Below are 20,843 nucleotides of genomic sequence, written 5' to 3'. Positions count from 1 at the left end.
ACTTGAAGTTGATCGTATCTCTTAATACACTCTGAATATGTATAAATATTTAGCGCCTTCAACATCCGTGAATGTAACCAAAAATTATTATTTTTTTTTATAAAGTGAATCAGTGAAAATGTTACTATAATGGAAACAATAAAATAGGATTTCACTAAGATTCACTGAGTATTTCACCAATATTCAGTAGAAACACTTATTTTTTGTTTTTTATCATAAAACTTACTGTGATTATGGTCAATAAAAATAAAATTTCGCTATAAAATCAGTACTTTATCTATTGGTAATGCTGATTTTGTATTTACTGCGATACCATATTGTATAAACGCCTCTATGTAGAGGGACAAATTAGGCAGAATGGTTATTGACTTTGATAGATGTTTTTAGAAAAGTTTAAATAAAGAGGATTGAAGATCACAGATTGAAGACGGCGCAATCGTTCGTTAGCTTTCGAAGTAAGTAGTGTACTGAGAACTAAATATTCCGGGTGCTGATCGAAGCGAGCGTGTTTTACCGAAGTGTGTCTAATACAAGGCGTGTGTCTAATACGAGGTAAGTAGTTTTAATATCAAACGATTATTTTTTTTCCTCTTGTACTACATAACATCCAGCAATTATTATAGTCATAATCGATTACCAATTTTACAACAGAAGACGATTAATAATCGATTGCAATTATTTTCTATTTTTTTTGTATGCTGGTAATTGACTATGATAACGAAAGCATGTTAACCTTAAAATCAATTGACATATAAAATACATGTTTTATCTCATGTGTAAAAGTTTTCGTGAAGGTAAAAGAAATTTTGACTGAAAATAATGGCAACTCGAAAACATCACAGCCAACATCATCCATACGCTACACCCTCTAAACGTTCTAAAGTAAGTTGTGAAATTCTAATATAAATAATATTTAATATTTATTTCATTAAGTTTTGACTTAAATGTGTTATTAAAGCTGATGGATACTGAACGCCATTATCAAATTATCGAGTTCCACGAAGAAAATTGTCTCCAAAAAATTGTGGATGTTGTACCAACTAGTTGGATTACATACGACATAAAATCATGTAGGCTCGTTTCACCATTTCCGGAGAACTTGAAAATGAAAAAAGATCGTGATTTCTTACACCATCTTGTGCGAACAAAATCCAATCCTCTGCAGAGTTGGAGAAAATGGCCAATTATTATACGAGGCGATTCAAGTAAAAAACATTACACATTAACTAACAAAAAATTTTATAATTTATTTTTTTCAACATTTTAACAATAAAAAATTATTGATAATTATAATAATTAAAAAAAATAATACGTACAACAATTTAGGTAATAAGTGTTGCAAAATTATATTTTCAACATATGTTGCATAATAGGAAACATAATTTAAAAAAAAATTAATAAAAAGTAAAAATAACTAAAATAATAAGTAAAATAATTTGCTATTATATTTTCAGATAACTACACTGATGCATTAGACAAAATTAAAAAATTAAAAACTAAAAAATACGCTTATACAACAGATTGCGAGAAACATGCTGAAGAAAAAGCATTAAAAACATTTAATGCAATAAAGAAAAAAAATTTTAAAGACAACGAAAAATTGGGAAAAAAACTATTGTCCCAAGTTCCCCAGCTGGACGATGAAGAGGACGATTTAGAGTTGAATGAAACTAACAGTTAGTTATAAGAAAAAAAATATTCGTCCACAAATTTTATGTTCTATAAATGTCCATTATTTTTGCAGGTTTAAAAGATTCAAGTAAAGATAGCAGCGAAAGCGATTCCGAAAATTTCCAAAGAACTACTACTTTTCCTGAGGCAGTAATAGAAAACAAAAAATCATCTACAAAATCAAAAGAAGATAATCTGTCATCATTATCAAAAAATGATGATATTTCTGACAATGAATTGTATATTGCTGAATCACCGAGTTGTAATTATAATGCAATTATTCTATTATTTTGCTACAATATTAATTTTTTTATATTAATTTTAGTTATACTATTTTTATTTATAGTCCATCAATCAAAAACCCAAAAACCCACTGATAACTTATCTGCTCCAGATACTTCAAAAAAAAATTTTGAATGGTACGTATAAAATGAAATATACTTGTAATTACTCTCTTGTAATCACTTTATTTAAATAATATTTATTTTTAAGGCATTAACGATATAATATCAATGCAAAGAAAATTAACTCTTGCAAATCACATCGATGGCAAATGAAATAAGAGACGTAAAAGAGATATTACGCGTTAGAAATATCAATCAAGATGATGATTGTATAATAACCTTTACTGATTTCATGGAGAAATACGAGTTAAACATGCCTTTTAGTGCTTTAGAAGACTTTCAAGAATTTGATAATCGTCTCAAAATTGAAAAAAATTTTCAGTTGGAATTCGTGAGCATTAATATCATAAAAATTAAAGAAACTATTAGATAACTATTTTTTATTAACACAAATTTAGTCTTTGAGTGAAAATGTATTTTATTCATATTTCAGAAGCGATCCATCTATGTAACAATAGATAGGGATAATAGTGTGTCAAAAATGTTGACAAGTATTTTGAGAAAACTTGTCAAAAGAGTAGTTATGTGCCAGTATACGTGCCTTAAGCAACAGGGCACTAAACTAATATTTAAAGATACAGTGACTTGCCGTTGTATCATCGGTAATATAATTAATTTGTTCCGATTCTGACAAAAAATCTTTCTAAATTATTAATTGTAGACGACTGTGCTTAATAATTATTGTTATTAAATGCAATGTATTATTTCAGATATTGTATTTAAAACATATAACAAAGATCAAGAAAATCCAGTAGTGACAGAAAAATCTTTCTTTACTTGTCTAGGTAACGTAATCTCTAATGCGAAGGATTGGGAAGGCCAACGTACTGCAAGAAAGCAGAGTAAAGAATAAAAGAAAATGTTATTTTTATTTATTGTGTTAAAAATTAATTTTGAATTTATAAGTTTAATTTTAAGAATAAAAGATTTTATAAGTGTTACATTTAAGAAAACTTAAAAAATGAAATAAAACTCTAAATAAAATAAATATTTTAATATTTAAAAAAGTTGAAGTTGTTTTGTATTTACTGTACCAAAATTTAAAGAAATGTTTCTATATATCCAAAAACCGATTTAAAAAAAACTGCCCAGAGCCAGTCCAGAACTGACCAGAACTAATTAGTAAAACTGCCCAGTTTTCGAAGAGGCCAGTCGTAACTTTTATGGCTGGAACCACGCCTGCTTTCCTTATCAGTGCCTGTCCAGACATCAGGAAAAACTATCAAAAATCCTACCAGTTCCTAATCATGATTTCTACTCGGGTTCTTCTTCTTCCAGACAAGTTGTCATTACGGTTATGTTGTGTGTCTCTTTACGCGAGTCTGAGAGTTGAGACGAACCGAGATTATCGGATCTCAAAACGGCTCATAACGGCTGGGCCGATTGAGTTGATAATAGGCTCAATCGATAGCGCATACCCAAATTATATCAGAAAAGTATGCTTGTTTTTACTGTAGATACTGTAGAAAAAAAGTTATAACAGTCCAAAGTCGAAATGTTGAATAATATAAGATCCGCTAAAATGTCCAGCTAAAATGTCCAGTTTCCGATTTCTGACGTTAAGTGCGCTGATGGCGCTGAGAAGCCGCGCAGCGCGCGCTTACGATTTGACATTTTTACATAAACTTTCAGATCAGAAAGTGTCAAAATAAAAAAGTAATAATAGTGAATTCGATCACTCGCACTACATTGCTCTGTTACTTTAGTGCACACTCAAGACTGCTTATTAATCCAGAGCAGTGTAGTGCGAGTGACCAAATTTGTTAGAAATTCGTATTAAATGAAATATTTCTGGAAATGATAAATATTGTTAGAACTAATTTAGTATACATAGAACAGAAATATTAAACTTTGATATTTAATTTTATTTATTTTAGACAAATCATACACTAAAGTCTCGAATCATGTGCTTTTTTGACAGAATGTATGGTAAAATTAAAATTTATACAATTATACCAATTATCACTATGCCTTATGTGACAATTGTTTAGAGACTTTAGTGTATGATTTGTCTAAAATAAATAAAATTAAACAGCTTAAAAAATTCTATAAACTATTTTGTATTATTTTTGTGTTAAAAAAATTGCTCGAAAAGATGTCTAACAATACGCAATCTATTCATTCAAGCGCGACTCGAAAGTTTAAGCAAGAAACGTCGCTCCAATGAAGCAAATTTGTTTCATGGTTCTCATCCGACGTTGCCAATCACTGTATAAAACATTCTTCGAGGTCTTCGACCACCCAGGAACGGCCGACTATAAATGCAAAAAATTCGACGTATGAAACCATGACATAACAATTACGTGCGATTACATAACACAATCTATTCTTGTTCCGCATAAGAACAACAACATTCCTTTTGAGAGTTTGAGACAATTTGGCGATTCCACTTTTACATCGTAATGTAATTATGTAATAGCTTTTAGTATTACATTTGCAGTGTCTACAAAAATCTTAGAAAATTAAATTTCAAAATAATAAAAGTAAAATGTTGATCAGAATTCGTATAAAATAAATTATTCTTTAGAATTTGTATGTATTATTATAGTGTAAATTAAGAAAAATGTAATAATATATGATAAGAGCCTGAAATATTAAATATCCTTAATTAAGAAAAAAATATTCACGAGTAATTAAAACAAAATTATATATCTGAATGCTACAGGTACTGGGAGAAACACTTCCGGAAAAAGCGAGATAGCACACGTTAAATTAACTTAATTGCAATACTGAATCACTGAATCCAGCAGGGATAATATATGCATCCTAATTTAAGACTCCGCAGGACGGTTAATTATAATGAAGCTGAATGCACTTAAGATATATAGGAAAACGGACTATCCTTTCGACAGATTGTCCCGTAATAATAGTTCTAAAGACAATCACACGTTACGACATTGAGTAATGAGTCTACATTGTATCTATTCCAGTGATTAATGAATGAATGCTACATTGTTCTTTGTACGAGTCTAGTAACGAATCTTGATTAATCTTAAAATTCAAAAATTTTGCGTTTTTAGACCACCAATTTTTTGTTTAATAATTCTAGTATTCATTTTAATATTTTATAATTGCTAAAATTTAATTATAAACGTACTCATTATTTAAATTAAAACAATTAAATTTATAATTATAATTTAATAATTAATACAATAATTATAATACAGGTTTGGTCGGTTTATTGCATAATTTTTCGATCTATCCAGTAAAATATTTTGAATAATAATAATAATAAAATAATTTCGACACACTCTATTAATTAATAAACCATCCATGACCACATAAAAAACGTAAGTGAGTAGCAAGCAGAGAAATATCGCGCGTAAAGCAGGTTGCATTAAACATCATGACTAACAAGATCATTAACTGACAACTCGTAATTTTCAACGTTGTTTGTATCATCAAAGAAACATATACAGTGTATCGAAAAAAACACGATGCTAAGCAATCAAGAAATATTCCTTATTGAATTTTTTTTCAATTTTTCTTTAATAAAAATTTTATCAATTGTCATCTTTTTCGTAATTTTTATGTTTTTAACAGTAAGTAATAATATTTAGTAAGTAGTAAGTAATACAATATAAAGTTTATATTGTAACAGTAAGTCTTTAGTTAGTAGTTGAATTACAGTTTACTAAAACAAAATATAAAATAAATTTTTATTATCTATTTATATCTCATACTAAAGCTTTATTGTTCAGAAATTTTCAAGTTTTAATGTAAAACAATATGTAAGTAGATTTTCACAGTATTAAAAGAAAAAAATATATCAATACCCAATAAAATATAGTGCCTTACTTTTTTTACACCTTGTATAAGACGAATGGATGCTGATGACGCCGTGCGAATATTTCTTCGCGTAATTGTCGCGAATGAAAGTCGGTAAATGCCGAGAAATTTGCATGCTTTATGCAGTCGCAACGCCCAGCAATAAAGGTGGATGGGCGTGCTGCAAGTCTGATGTGTTCTGACGTAAAATTCATACGCCCGGCGCGCTGTTGGGGCCCGATTCTCGGGTTCTGCAGGCTATCCCGCCAAACCCCCAATTAGATTTTGATACGCCGGGATTGAAGGGTTAAGGGTCGGTACGGCACGCAATAAGCAAAACCTGAAACAATTTTCAAGTACGCTGGCGTCTTCGTGCCTCTCAGGCAGCGCGGAGAATGAGCGGACATGACCCGCGGTCGTGTCATAATTTACACGTAAAATTATTGATGCATCAATCCATCAAACAAAAACTGATAATATTTCAACAGAGAATATTCTTTGAATTTAAAATTAATATTCAAATATTTAATAGTAAATAAAATATAATTATTGAAATAATGAATTTATAATTTTGCACATTTTTAAATTAATAGAATTTTGTCCTCACTATTTCTAAAATTAGAAAAATATGATGTATTAATTAAATATAGTTAAAAAATACATAAAATTACTTATAATAAATTCATATAAAAATTGATAAAATTGCGTAGAGAGCTCTGGCAATTATTTCAGTCACCTTTTACATTCAGTTAATTGCTGTTTACCAGTAATGTACAATAATTGCGAAATACATCGTGAGAAAATAATATAGCATACCATTGTGGTGATACTGTTTCGTTTCCATTGATAAAGCGAAAAAGAAGATTCTCCTGAAAATTGTTTTTATCCGTATATGTGTTTCTCGAAAATCAATTACATGCTACTAATCGCAGCGTGTAATTAATGTATTAACGGCACAAGGCGTGCCGTGTATTTTATCTCAGGAATTGTGTGCGATGAGGGAAGTGCGCGCCACGAGATCGAGCATGGTATCCGCGAATAATTAACCCACCGCGTTTCAATTACTTGTGAATCAATTTTTCTTCTTCCCGCAAAGGCAAAAGTAAAGAGACAAAGGAGAAAAAGATGGATTAGTCGACAGTAATTTTTCTGCGAGCTAATTATCATGGTAATCGACAAGCGTCAGAAAAGTGGCACGAGGTTGCTGACTCCGTCTCGCACGACGAGAGGAAGGAGAAGCGCGAGGAGGAGTGCTAAATGCATACATTTGCGCCTGCAACAGATTAAGTCGCTGCAACTTCGTGACAATGGAAGAATTACCCCAGAAGAAGAAATTGCTCATAATAGCAGCGTCTCATGGAACACTTTGTAAGAATGGATTAACTTTAATGATTTCTCTCGCTATTTTTGCTGGAAAAAGTTGTCGCCATGCAAAAACGCGTAAATTTTATTCTCAGCATTGATTCTTTCTGTAACTGCAAATTTAACAATTCGTCGTTTCAATTTTATATCGCATTCACGGAGAATTCTTCAGTCCTGACACTTTCCGCTGTGCATCGCCGTTAATCTTTGAAATCCGATCCTGTATTGTATCTATTCTATTTCATTACGAAAATAAGGCACGCAAGCGCACGCGATGCAACACGACGCGGAACGCGCGGTGTATCCTGAGAAACAGCGGCGGGGATAATTGAGTTGAATCACGAAGCTTTCCTCCGCCGGGTGCAAAGCAACGAGGCGTTCCTTAAAATTCTCTCCCGCTAGTAAGTAACGACTCGATCTAATCAATACGATTTGTTTCGCAGTTGCTTCTGTATAGACGGCGAGCGAGCCCTGAGCCGCTGACTCTGTCTTTCTTTCTCTCTCACACTCGCTGCTTGGCAAGAAGTTTCTCTTCTTCTTCCTTTCTTCTTGCAATCTTAATTAGTTCCACGTTTCGCTCTCCCTTCTCTCTCTCTTGCAGCGGTGCTTTACTTATTGTTGATATCGCTACCAAACGAATGAACTCTAAATAATTTATATCGCTCAATATTACTTCGATTCTGTTATTAATTGCCTACTGATTTTTCGCAATAATTCTAAAATAATATAAAACACGATTCAAATTTCAATAATGTAAAATAAGAAATTTTTTTTTTAATTTTGTAGTTTTTAAATTCAATTCAGTTTTTAAAACAAAACGATAATAAAGAATTAGTAAAAACTCAAATCACAATTGTCTGTGTTTTACTTGGAGTATAGAAAAATCTCGAGAAATTCCTATGCAAAGTCTGTACTGTTTTTTTAATATCGGATTTTTCTTAACATTTAACGTCTTACATAAAAATAATTTTATCCTAGCATTCAAAATAAATCTCAAAGATCATCACGAAAATAAATAGCTAAAACTCGGAAGTATGCGTACTTTGCATTTTTCTTGTGCACTTCTTTTACGACAATTTTACGATCCAATATTTTCAAATATAATATATCTTGTAATATTTCCTGCAACGCCATCATTCAGTTTCCGCATGCTTCTTTATGGCGACAAATCGCTTTTATTGCATAACGGTGTATTAATTAAACCCCCCGTCGCATTATCAGTTTCGAGTAACCGGCGTTCGTTTCTTCGAAGGCGACTTTTTGCGAATGCGCACATATCTCAGGACACCGATAGATGCGCGCGTGCATCCGAGCCCGTTTTTGCGCCGTTCGAATGACCAAACCGGCTCAAATAATCGGCTTAAACGGCCTCCGAGAGATCTCGCCGAACAAGATTCGAAAAAACGACAAGGAACCACCGGGAAGCCGCGGTCGGGAACCGTTATGCGGCTCAGGTCAACCGGGCATCTGTACACAGTCGACACACGAGTTCGCAGTCGCGACCGGTAGCTGCATCGTAAAACTGCATCCTTTGCGCGCCGCTATGTTCACTTTACTGCAAGTGCTACGTTGCGCCTGTGCTGCGCGAGACTGCGCGTGGGAAACTAGAAATGTCCATATTTCAGAATAATCCGCTTACAACTTTTACCGTAATTATTGCGCACAAAATTTCTGCCGCGTATCGAAAACAGTAACCAAAATAAATTAGCATAAAGACAAAAATAAATTAACAATTGATAGCAGTCGTCTACATATATGTGTTCAACTTATTGCAATTGTTATTCTGTGAATGTTGTATATTTTAATAATTGGATTTTTTTAAGCAATCAAAAAATTATACCGCAAAATTAACCACCTCCCTTAAATTAGAAATGTTTTACAAGTTCGACAATATATTTTATGATAAGCTGCCATTCTATTAAATCTTAATTAACCTCGTTCGCCTATCACGATCTGTAGATATTATGATCAGCTTAAAACCAATCATAGTACTTAGCAATTATAGCTGCTTCATGCGAGGCATGTAAATTTATTAGGTGCGTATACTTCGATCACGCGTAACTATCTTTAAATGCAAGTTCTGCTTCAAGCACACACACGAGGAGACTCGGTGCACAATGTTGTTACGAAGATAGATAAGCGCTGTCGGACGCGCATGTTGCGTGTATAAGTTCCGTGGCAGGTTTAACTACGCAGACCGGTACGCTCGTCTAAACTAAACGGATACAATTATCTCGAACGTCGAATATTTAATAGCCGTGTCAGAGATTCAAATTTACATAATTATACGTAAATGCTATATAGTTATGATATAATCATGAATATATAAAAAGAATCTTCAAAAAGTTTTCCGACTTTACAAACATCGATAAAAAGTTTTTTCGAAGATTAATTTCATAAAATAATAACTGTATTAAATGGATAATATTTTAAAATCAACTGTTAATATTTTCATCAACATAGAAAAAAACATTTATTTGAATCGTATGCAATTCTTCCCTAAATTTAGTGCTTGCAAAATATCTCCGAGATTCCTTCGTACATAAATTTCAACATAATTCGTGGGATTATACGCTGTGTGAAGGCAGGTTTACTGTCGAGGTTCTTTAATTAACTTCTTTAATTATTTTTCTTGCAACAACTTCTGAATTTTACCTATTTTATTGCAGTTTCAATGCGATCAATGGCTATAAACTTGGCACACAATGTTGCAGATGCATACATTATGCATCGACAGTCATCGTACAGGAATTTCCATCGCGGAAGAGTATTTTAACATATGGGAATACTGCACGCGGCCATAATATACGAGATGTAATTTTATGAGCGCAATTAAAACCTAGAGTTATAATTTGATGTCGGTAATTAATGACGACCCTAGCCGGTTCTACGACTGTGCGGCAAATACTGTTCCCACAACGAACGACATGTTTTCTGTACAAATCGAATTTATTGAATATGTCAGGATTCGAACAAGATGCTCTTGACAGACAATTTAGTAGATTCTTCCGTACACATGCCTCATTGAAACATTTATAGACATATGAAATAGAGATAAATTTTATAGAATTATGAAAAATATCTCGATCTTTATACGTAACAAACAATAATAGTAATAATATAGCAGCATAAATGATGTCATATAATGTTGAAAAAAGCGCGTTTTCCACGTTCCTTATCGCACGCGCATAAAAGTTTTCGCACGCATTGCACAACAAGGTGTTCGCAGCTCGTTCATCATATGTGTAGCGGACAAGCCGGATACACACGAGATATGAACCGCGTAGATAAGTGACAATGTAGATCACGCCTACAAAGTTGCGCCGCGGAATTTGCTGCGCGCAGAGAACTATTGTGATGCGCGAGTGATGCATATCGGTACAACTGATACACGCCGCACCCGTGCAGCGGTACGATTTGTCCATATTTTTCACTGCGCACGCTGCCAAGTACTAATAAAATTGATTTTGCAAGTTGTACGAGTATAAATTTCTTATTTTGGTTATTTTCTTTTCGTATGCTGCATTAATTAAATATTACATAACGGTAACGATTCAGAGTTAATTGGGATATGAAATATTAAAGTCAGGATAAGGCTTTGGCGCATAAATGTCGAGTCGCAACTCGCGTCGGAAAGAAAATTTTAGTAGAATCTTTACTGCGTATTCCGCGCTGCTTTCTATCGGCGTTGCATTACGAAGGAAGCACGTGTAAACCGCCGCTAGTTCTTTTTTCAACGACCGACACGCATTTTCTAGATATCGGCTTACACTTTTGCCGCGGGGCACTGCAGCCACGCGATCATGCGTAACGATTTCTGGATCGTTGATCGAACCGCGCCGTAGGCGCATGGGCGATGCAAAATTGCAGCGGCGCGGCGGGCGGTGTCCGCCATAACCGATTAGCATAATGCGGCAGAATGTTACGGCCGATGTTATTGCGCGGGCGGAACAAAAAAATCGCTATCATTTTATCTCGCTCAGAGCGTCTTTCGCTTTTCTTCCCTATTTTTTTTTTTTTTTTTTTTTTTTTTTTTTTTATGTTTATGCCTGGCATCGAAACAATGCGCGTGCAATTTTCTACGCGACTATTTGGACTTATTGCGGGGATATCGTTAGGCGGTCTTGTCTGTGTTGGCATTTAAATCACCGATCCTTCAACGCGCATCCGCAATATCCCGTTGTATAAATGTGTGCGTATGTATGTATATGTGTACAGTGTCAAGAGCACCTTTCGTGCAGCGCCGCAATGCTCAGCAATGTTGCACGCGATATTGTTGCGCAGCTGCGCACTTCACCTTTCCACATTTCCTGCACTTCACCCACGCGTAATACAGGTAGGTCGATTAATAACCGGATTGTTACGCCATGAGTTTCGTAACTCTAATCGTATGTAGCATCTTACAAATTTTATTATCGTCTAATCACATATAATTATAAAATTATATATAATAAACACAAGTAATCCATTATCCGTTAGATTTATGCAAAGATTTTTTCCATTTTACCATTTCTTGCTAATTATAAATTATTAAATATAATTAAAAAATTTTTTTGCATAAGAATATGTAATTTTTAATATGTTTATAACACGCAATTATCTATATTTTTTTAAAGAAATTAGTTAAAGTGGCTATAAAATGTCAAAATTTTTCTATCTTTCTTCATATTCTTATTGTTTAACAAAAATTACTACCGTTGTATATAATTATGAAACACTAAAAATGCCGAAAAAAATTCTTTATCTCATTTTTTTTCTGAACAAGTGATACAAATAAAATAAAATTTGTTTTTATTGCATTATTGTAGCAAGTATACGCTGTTCTTAAATTTTTAATTCTAAACTAATATTATCCATTTTAAAAGTTTAGAAAAATGCATTTTAACGGTAATCAAAAAATGTAGACAATGAAAATATGTATCTTGCAGCATACCATAATTACAACTAATTTTAGCGCGTAACAGGCGCGTTTTCCGAGGCCGCACGTTCATAACTGTGTAATGCATATAGTGCGAAAATAAGGCAATGCTAATACAAGGTAACCATAGTTTATGTAAAACCTCCTCACCTTGTAACGACTAACTAGTAATAATTAATTTCCTGCAAATCACGAATAAATCAGCATATAATTATCCATCGACCTTTATTTGTATCGCATATCGCGATTTTCTGCATAAAAGTTTTATATTGCTCTTGAAAGGCGAAGTGCATATTTTTCCAAGTATGCACTCACCTTGCACGTGTACTCGAAGGTAATATTATATAACAATGATTATTAGATTACTGATAATGCACAGTATATATATGCGTGCTTCATACAAAAATATTTAAATCATATAATATGTGTTACGGAATACCTCAACATTAAGTCATGTTTGAAATTTTCTCTCTCAGAAGCAACCAAAGATCTCTGAAAGATTGTAATCAATGCATGGAATATTTATTTCTATAATAATGTGTATTTCAATATATTAGATTGTTCCGACATATTCATATAATATTTAATGTCGATTATACTATTTGAAAAATATTTTAATAAAAATATAATGAGCATAAAAAAAAGTAATAACAAGAAGAATATTTTATCACCTTGGTAGAATTTTTATAGTTGTGCCTACGATATTGGAAATAAGCATCGCAAACCGTTACCATAATGCTCCATAATGATATTAAAGTAGCATAAAATTGTGCGGTTAACTTACATTCAGCATAAACGATGTAAAAGCGCAAAGTCTCTTCGGCGACCGCGAAAAGCCGAGATAATATTATGTGATTTCGTTTGCCCCTGAACGCGCATTGTTACGCGCAATCATGCGCAACGATCAAGAACGTAAATCGACCGTTCCCTGAGAAAATGCGGAGTCAAGTGATCCGATTACGATTTACCGAGTACCGTTAAATGATTCGTTCCTGAAATCTTCAATGATTAATTTAGCAGTACAGCATCCCTGCTGTCAAACTTTTATTTGTGCATTATATATTCGTCTTTTCAATACTAAATATATAATCCTGTGTTTCTCGTCAATTTCGCCGATTCTTTAGATAAGTAATGTATTAAAATTATACTTTCTCTTCTTTCTCGTCTTATAGTATTAAAAAAATTGCTAAACGGTTGTTCATTGCTTAAGTGCATTTACGCACCTAATATAATTCACGAAAATATTGCGAAAATATCCATTGCACTTCCCGAATCTTACTAAACGCGATTTTACGAATATACGTCCGCCATTTATTAGTGGTTAATAATCGTAAAACGCAGCGAAGAGAAACGACATGTGAGACAAACGTGAAGAGAGCAACAGAACTCTCTCACCGCTCGGCAGATCGACCTTATAATGTTCCTCAAGTTTCTCAGAGCTCACAGAGTATCCTGTTCGGTCGTTAATCTGCGTACCTTCCAGGATTTCCTTATCAAGAGATGCTTTCCAACTTGCTCCCCTAATCACTTGAAACTTTATAAGAGTGCCTATCTTATGAAGTACCTTCATATTTAACTCTCAGACTAAAGTTTGTCTTAATTATAGCCAACTTAAAATTGAATGAATAATAAAATCTGATTATATTGTATATATCATCAAGAGACACGGTAGTGTCTCGCGCCAAGTTCACGCGCAGCGCAAGACCGACCGTGTATCTTTACGCGAGCACATGAGCTGATAGGAGTCGAGATTTTCATATCTCAATAATGCGTGGACCGATCGAATTTATAATAGGCTCAATCGATAGAGCACATGCAATTTACATAATAAAAGTATCTTTACTTTTTTTGTACATGCTTTCTAAAAAAATATATTAATTGCCAAAGTTTGCCAAAGTCGAAATATGCCGAAATCTATGTAAGCTTGGTCGTCGTCGTCGTCTGTTCGTCATCCTTCTCTAATATATAAGTTTTTCCTTTGTCAACTAGAAGCATCAAAATGCGACATGGTTGTCCTTTTCTACATCCCGTGAAATGTCGATTCCCGCATAAGAGCGTCTTTTTTCTTTCCTTTCTTTTTCTAAAAGATGTCTGTCCTTTTCCAACATGGCGGCGCTCAGACCTGTCAGCTCGCAGCTTTGATGATACTAATCACATTGATATAATTAATATCGGTCGTAAAATGTATATGTAACGTGTTGTGGAGACGAATAGAGATAGTGTATATCAAAATAATAGTATTCTTTATAAAAAAAATTTTCTCGTCTTGAAGTGCAGAAGTGTAGCAACACACATGCTGACAACACTCTTAAAGAGAACGTTCACAAGTGTCCCCTCCCAATTTGATTCTCCTTGAAATATGTTGTAAAACATACAATTTGAGAAGACACGTATTTTTTTATAGCGGCCCTAACTCAAATTTAAAGGGTGAAACACCCTTTTGAAAAAAACGAGTTTTTTCTTTGTGTGTAACTATCGCCAAAACCGTAGGATATAAAAAAATGTTTCAAGTAGAAGTTGTATGGCTTGTAATGGGCTTTATAACTGTGTAGTTGGATTTTCAAAAAATGTAATTTTTTTTAATTTACTCTTACCCCTTGGTATTATTTTTTCGAATTTCAAAATTTTTGTAATGACAAAAGTTGTAGCATTTTTTACGCTGAATTCAACCATATATGATTTTATTATGTTCTGAAATCGCATCTTTCAAAAATAAGTCATCAGTATCATATTATATGCGTCGCGCTGCATGACGCATTGTTTATACCGCACTTGTGTTGCGCAGTAGTCGTTAAATAAATATAAAAATGACATGTTATCACATATTTAAGGAAGAAAAGTTAACTAAAATTGTTGCTAAAGCATCCCTTCCACATTACACTCTTATAGATAATCGCTGCATTTCGTATGCAGCGCGTTGTCATATACAAGTTAGCTATCAGCGCATATTACACTTTGAAGTTTTGCTTGCAGTGACCACAGGAAAATAATTTATGAAACGAAAACAGTGAATGAATCAATCTATTCAACATATATCCACCCTGACTCTACTCTCTTGGCCCGACTTGACTGACAATGAATAAAATTCTGTACATACTCTTTTTCAATAATTTTAATATACTGCGATATATTCTACATACTATTACATTCTATTAAATTATTACGATTTTTTTAAACTATGGTATATAAAATCTTGAAATATAAAATGTATATTATAAGTATAATTATAATATATTGATACAATAAATAAGCTTTTATATATATATAAGCTTATTTATATATATTATAATTATACTTATAATATACATTTTATGTACCATAGTTTAAAAAAATCGTAGTAATTTAGTGGAATGTAATAGCATGTAGAATCACAGTATATTAAAATTATTGAAAAAGAGTAAACTGTACAGAATTTTATATTTTATTTCATTCTCAGTCAAGTCGGGCCAAGAAGGTAGAGTCAGGGTAGATATATGTTGAATAGATTAATTCATTCACTGTTTTTGTTTCATAAATTATTTTCCCGTGGTCACTGCAAGCAAAACTTCAAAGTGTAATATGCGCTGATAGCTAACTTGCATATAACAACGCGCTGCGCACGAAATGCAGCGATTATCTATAAGAGTGTAATGTGAAAGAGATGCTTTAACAACAATTTTAGTTAACTTTTCTTTCTCAAATATATAATAACATGTCATTTTTATATTTATTTTGCGACTATGCACAACACAAGTGCGGTATAAACGGTCATGCAGCGCGACGCATATAATGTGATATTGATGACTCATTTTTAAAAAATGTGATTTCAAAACATAATAAAATCATATATGGTTGAATTCAGCGTAAAAAATGCTACAACTTTTGTCATTACAAAAATTTTGAAATTCGAAAAAATAATAACAAGGGGTGGGGGTAAATTAAAAAAAATTTCATTTTTTGAAAATTTAACTACACAGTTATAAAGTCCATTACAAGCCATACAACTTCTATTTGAAATATTTTTTTATCTCCTACGGTTTTGGCGATAGTTACACACAAAGAAAAAAACCGTTTTTTTTCAAAGGAGTGTTTGATCCCTTAAATTTGAGTTAGGGCCGCTATAAAAAAATACGTGTCTTCTCAAATTGTATGTTTTACAACATATTTCAAGGAGAATCAAATCGGGGGAGGAGACACTTGTGAACGTTCCCTTGTTAGTATTCTGTAGTTAGTGGACAGAAAGTGTACTTTGTGCACATTGGTGGAATCGGCAGGTATGTAATGTTTATAGAGAAGAAATGTCTAACACTTGGATTGAAGCTGACGATACGCTAATTAAAAAAAGACAATGGCCTAGAGGTGCTAAAGATGTTTTTGTCATTCTTACAGAAATTTGATCAAAAGTAATCTGTTTTTATATATGAAAAAAACGCAATAACTTAGAAATACAGATGGTTTTTTATACCCTTTTTATGATCACTAATAATTTTCTTATAAAACATGTTGTAAAATATAAAAAAAAATTATTAGGTTTGTATAAATTAAGATTTTTATAATCAAAAAGAGGATCGTCGTATTGAAAATATGACGGGAGTGATGGTAGGATATTATTACCATTATTTTTACTAAAAAAAAAGAATCATATTTATTAAAATTATTTTTACTAAAAAAAAGAAATGATATCTCACAAAAAAACCTTTTTTTTAAAAAAAGGTAAAAAAAGGGCGCCAAGTACACGCCTTGTTATATTAAAAAAAAGTTTTCCTCATAAAAAAAACCTTTCCAAAAAATTGTTTTTTTAAAAAAAGTTTTCCTCGTAAAAAACCTTTTCAAAGAACTGTACTTTCAAAAATATATTATATTAAAAAAAAGTTTTTCTCACAAAAAACTTTTCCAAAAAAATTGTACTTTTAAAAAAAGTTGTATATATTAAATAAAAATTTGCTACATATTCTGTCTATAAAAGAGGTGATATCAGAAAATGACGCCAAGTTTAAATAAAGAACCTTTCAAAAAAAGTTGCATGTATATCTAATTATTTATTTAAAAATGATATTTATGTTTATATCTAGTTAATTCTTCTTAAGTATACTTTTTAAAATAATTGCATCTGTGTCTAGTTATTTTTTTTTATATCTGTATCTAGTTAAATAAAAAAATTTTTCAAATTTAATCAAAATAAAAAAATATTACAAAATTTCGCAAAAAACTTGGCGCTGCTATAAAATAGCCTTAAAATATTATTATACATCTTAAAATATTATAGAGCAATGAAGGCTATTTTATAGCAGCGCCAAGTTTTTTGCGAAATTTTGTAATATTTTTTTATTTTGATTAAATTTGAAAAATTTTTTTATTTAACTAGATACAGATATAAAAAAAATAACTAGATACAGATGCAATTATTTTAAAAAGTATACTTAAGAAGAATTAACTAGATATAAACATAAATATTATTTTTAAATAAATAATTAGATATACATGCAACTTTTTTTGAAAGGTTCTTTATTTAAACTTGGCGTCATTTTCTGATATCACCTCTTTTATAGACAGAATATGTAGCAAATTTTTATTTAATATATACAACTTTTTTTAAAAGTACAATTTTTTTGGAAAGGTTTTTTGTGAGAAATATATATATAACCGCGCTCAAAAAATTTAATTGTTTTAAATATTAATAGTTCTATCTCCCTTTAATCAAAGAATTGAAAAATTGATATGCTATATATATCGCATATGTTTCAACTATCAATTTACTAGAATAGAAAAAATATTTCTATTCCAAGAATGTTAGAATCCATATTCGTATTTTAATTTAATTGATGCATCTCTCGTGACACTGCAACAAATGCGAGCGATTATCGTAACACACTCCGTCGCACGCGATAAATACGCGCGTGGTACGTGGATACGCGCATACGTACGGCAATGATAAAAGTTCTATACCACTTCGAGTGGCGAATGTACGGCAATTCAGTAATATATCCACATTTACGCCCGGGGCTGCCGGTGCAACTGAAAACGCATTCCTAAGGCGATGTTGCGTCCGGTGCACGCACGCATCTACAGGACGATTACAAGCTCGTGTCTAATACGAGAAAATAGTTTTCTCAAATTTAAATGCCAGCGAAAATATCGATTAATTCGACTTCTCATCATTCGTCTTTGAAAAAAGGCTCATAAAATGCAACAAAAGCTCTTCTAATTATCCTTCATTCATCAGTAGCCGTATAATTTAATCTAGAGATGCGTTTGTTTTGTTGATCTTGCAATAGTTAACTAAAATTTATAATTATTAATTGACGAATTGGCTCAAAATCAATTAATCGAGGAATTTGGCTTGCGCATATTTTGAGACAGCCTGTAGCGCAAGGGAGACGCGATTCCTGGCTGTAGAGGATCTCGGCGGTCATACGTCAGCGGATTAACGGCCGCGCGTATAGCACTCGCACTCGCAACAAAACGGACGGTGTCGATGCAGGTGAGAATGGGATACGGATATGCCAGCGAGTCGGTTCCTTATGGATTATGGACGACATCCAAATCGCCCGCAGCTGTAAATTCCCGGTCCGACACAATCCCGCGAGACCGTTTTCATTAAACGCCCGTTGTTTTAAAGCTACGGCACGCAACTGTTGTCGGCTGCGCCCCGTCGCGACGAGTTATCGGATAATAATCCGTCTAGACGTTTCACTTATCAACGGAAAAGCTCTGTTGTCTCGTAAAGGTGATAAATGGATCTATCCCACGAGGCTTTCCGGATAAATGAAAAACGAGAATGGAACGATTTTATGGTCTCCCGGTATCGTATATCTATGCGTATAGTTTCCGTATATTTTAGATAATGCATATTTTGTACAAAAGTGTAGATGTATTAAATCTGTATTATAGAAAATAATTATTCCACATAAAATTACTCTAACGACTGAAATGATTAAACCAATTGTGATATAATGACAAAACAAATTCTCAAGTATCCTGCATGCTGCACCAATAATAACGACTTTCAATATTTTAAATATTGCCGAACCATTCAGTTTTTACAAAGATTAATTGATACATATTTTTATGTATTAAGAGAAAGACAGAATAAAGTATGTAGGTATTAAATGTTACATTTGTATAATTTCTCGAGCAAACAAACTCGATTTTAAACCGGTTTCAAAAATGAAAAACGTATTACATGCCATTTCTGCAGTTATAACTGAACGGTTAAGCCGATGAAAAATAGGATGGTTGCATAATGACATATCTTACGCGGCGTGCTCGCGGAAAGCCTTTAACTACCATTAATACATCACGTCTGGACCGTCATTTATCTGCCTAAATTACTTTTTCGGCACTTTACATCCTCTTAGCGTTAAAACATCTGACTAAAATAAAATACGTCACATCGAAACATAAATCGCGTCATGTTAGTTTCTTAATGGCAACGATTGGTAAGATTACTACCTCCACCCATGTGGTACGTGGGTGTGGAAAGGTTAAAAAGAAAAGAAAAAAAAAAGGATCGATAACGAAGCGCATGTACCTTCCCGAATCTCTCGTCCTCCCTTGCCCTCGCATCCTTCGGAAAGAAATTCATCCGTCGTGCTAAACCGAATCCTTTGTTAAAACTTCCATCGCACATACTTTGGCTTAACTTTAAAAAGTTTCTGATTCAAAGTAAAATTCCGCAGAATGTAAAATTATAAAAATCTCTAATTTCTCCCCTTTAAGGAAAAATATATTTGATATTCTCAGAATTGTCAATTTTCCACAAATTCTCAAATTTTCACTCTTTTTAGAAACAAAATTTTATTTCATGTACCTATTCTTTCCAGAAAAACAAGTTTGATTGCTTCGAAACAAAAGCGCTCAGACAGTGTAATTCGATCTTTAAAAAGACATGTAAAATCGATACTCGCATTCATTGTTGCCGCTTTTTCGCCGACTGATCATCTCGATGCGCATTGTGCGTTACTTCGTGCTATAATCATTGCAAAAGTTGCGTACTTTAACAATTTATATTTTGAAAAAATAAGTGCAGGTATTTTTTTATTACTTTTGTGTTTTGTAGAAAATAGTCAAAGTGTCTTCTTAGGTAAAGTTATAATAATGTATACATATATTTCTTTGCAATTAAAAGATTAAATAACGCGTGTAAAAAAACATGCGCGTGTGTGTGTCTAGTAAGTTAAATTAAACAAACTCAATCATGAAGCTATATTAATCCTACTCGTACACTCGATCATTACTTACATTACTCCGACGTTACTTCGGCTTCGTCATACTCGCCGTGATTAATGAAACGCATACTTCGAGCCTGAAATACACGGTCCATTAATCAATAATAATGGATGTCACCAGTCCGCGAATCTTTCCATTTCGATCGTCGGTTCCGAATGACATTCGAACATACATTGCGGAGATACATGGCTCGATATGAGAAACGTCTTTCTCTTTGAATCTAATCGCTGCCAAAAAAAAATAGCAATACAATTTATAAAGCTCGCGATTTCTTTCCGCTTAAGACGAGAAATATACGGTTTGCTTTTGTGATCTACGCGAGCTGTATCGCAAAGTTGAGATTAACAAATGTCTACTATAATACCTCCGACGCGAATAAATGCATATGAATGGCCTCGATCTATTCACGTGGTAGCGCTCGCGCTGACGCAAATTTGGCACATATTGTTGTCGAAGGTATTCGAAAGCGTGCGAGATTGCTGCAAGTTGTCTCAGGAATCCGGGAAGTAAAC

At 32.8% G+C, this 20,843-nt stretch overlaps 1 protein-coding gene and 1 long non-coding RNA gene across 2 annotated transcripts in view; one reads left to right on the top strand and one right to left on the bottom strand.

The window, feature by feature from the left end:
• The window catches only part of LOC105675641 (uncharacterized), a 237,926-nt gene that overhangs the window by 95,202 nt on the left and 121,881 nt on the right, over positions 1–20,843 (bottom strand). The gene's annotated exons all lie outside the window — the stretch shown is intronic.
• LOC105674165 (uncharacterized) lies at positions 37–3,063 on the top strand. Its single transcript, XR_010888149.1, has 2 exons — positions 37–2,406; positions 2,509–3,063. It is a non-coding gene; the product is annotated as an uncharacterized lncRNA (long non-coding RNA).

The sequence above is a fragment of the Linepithema humile genome, chromosome 1 (genome assembly GCF_040581485.1).
Source record: "Linepithema humile isolate Giens D197 chromosome 1, Lhum_UNIL_v1.0, whole genome shotgun sequence".
NCBI lineage: Eukaryota > Metazoa > Arthropoda > Insecta > Hymenoptera > Formicidae > Linepithema > Linepithema humile.
The sequence above is the reverse complement of the archived record's forward strand: the minus strand, read 5'-3'. Positions and strand labels throughout refer to the sequence as shown.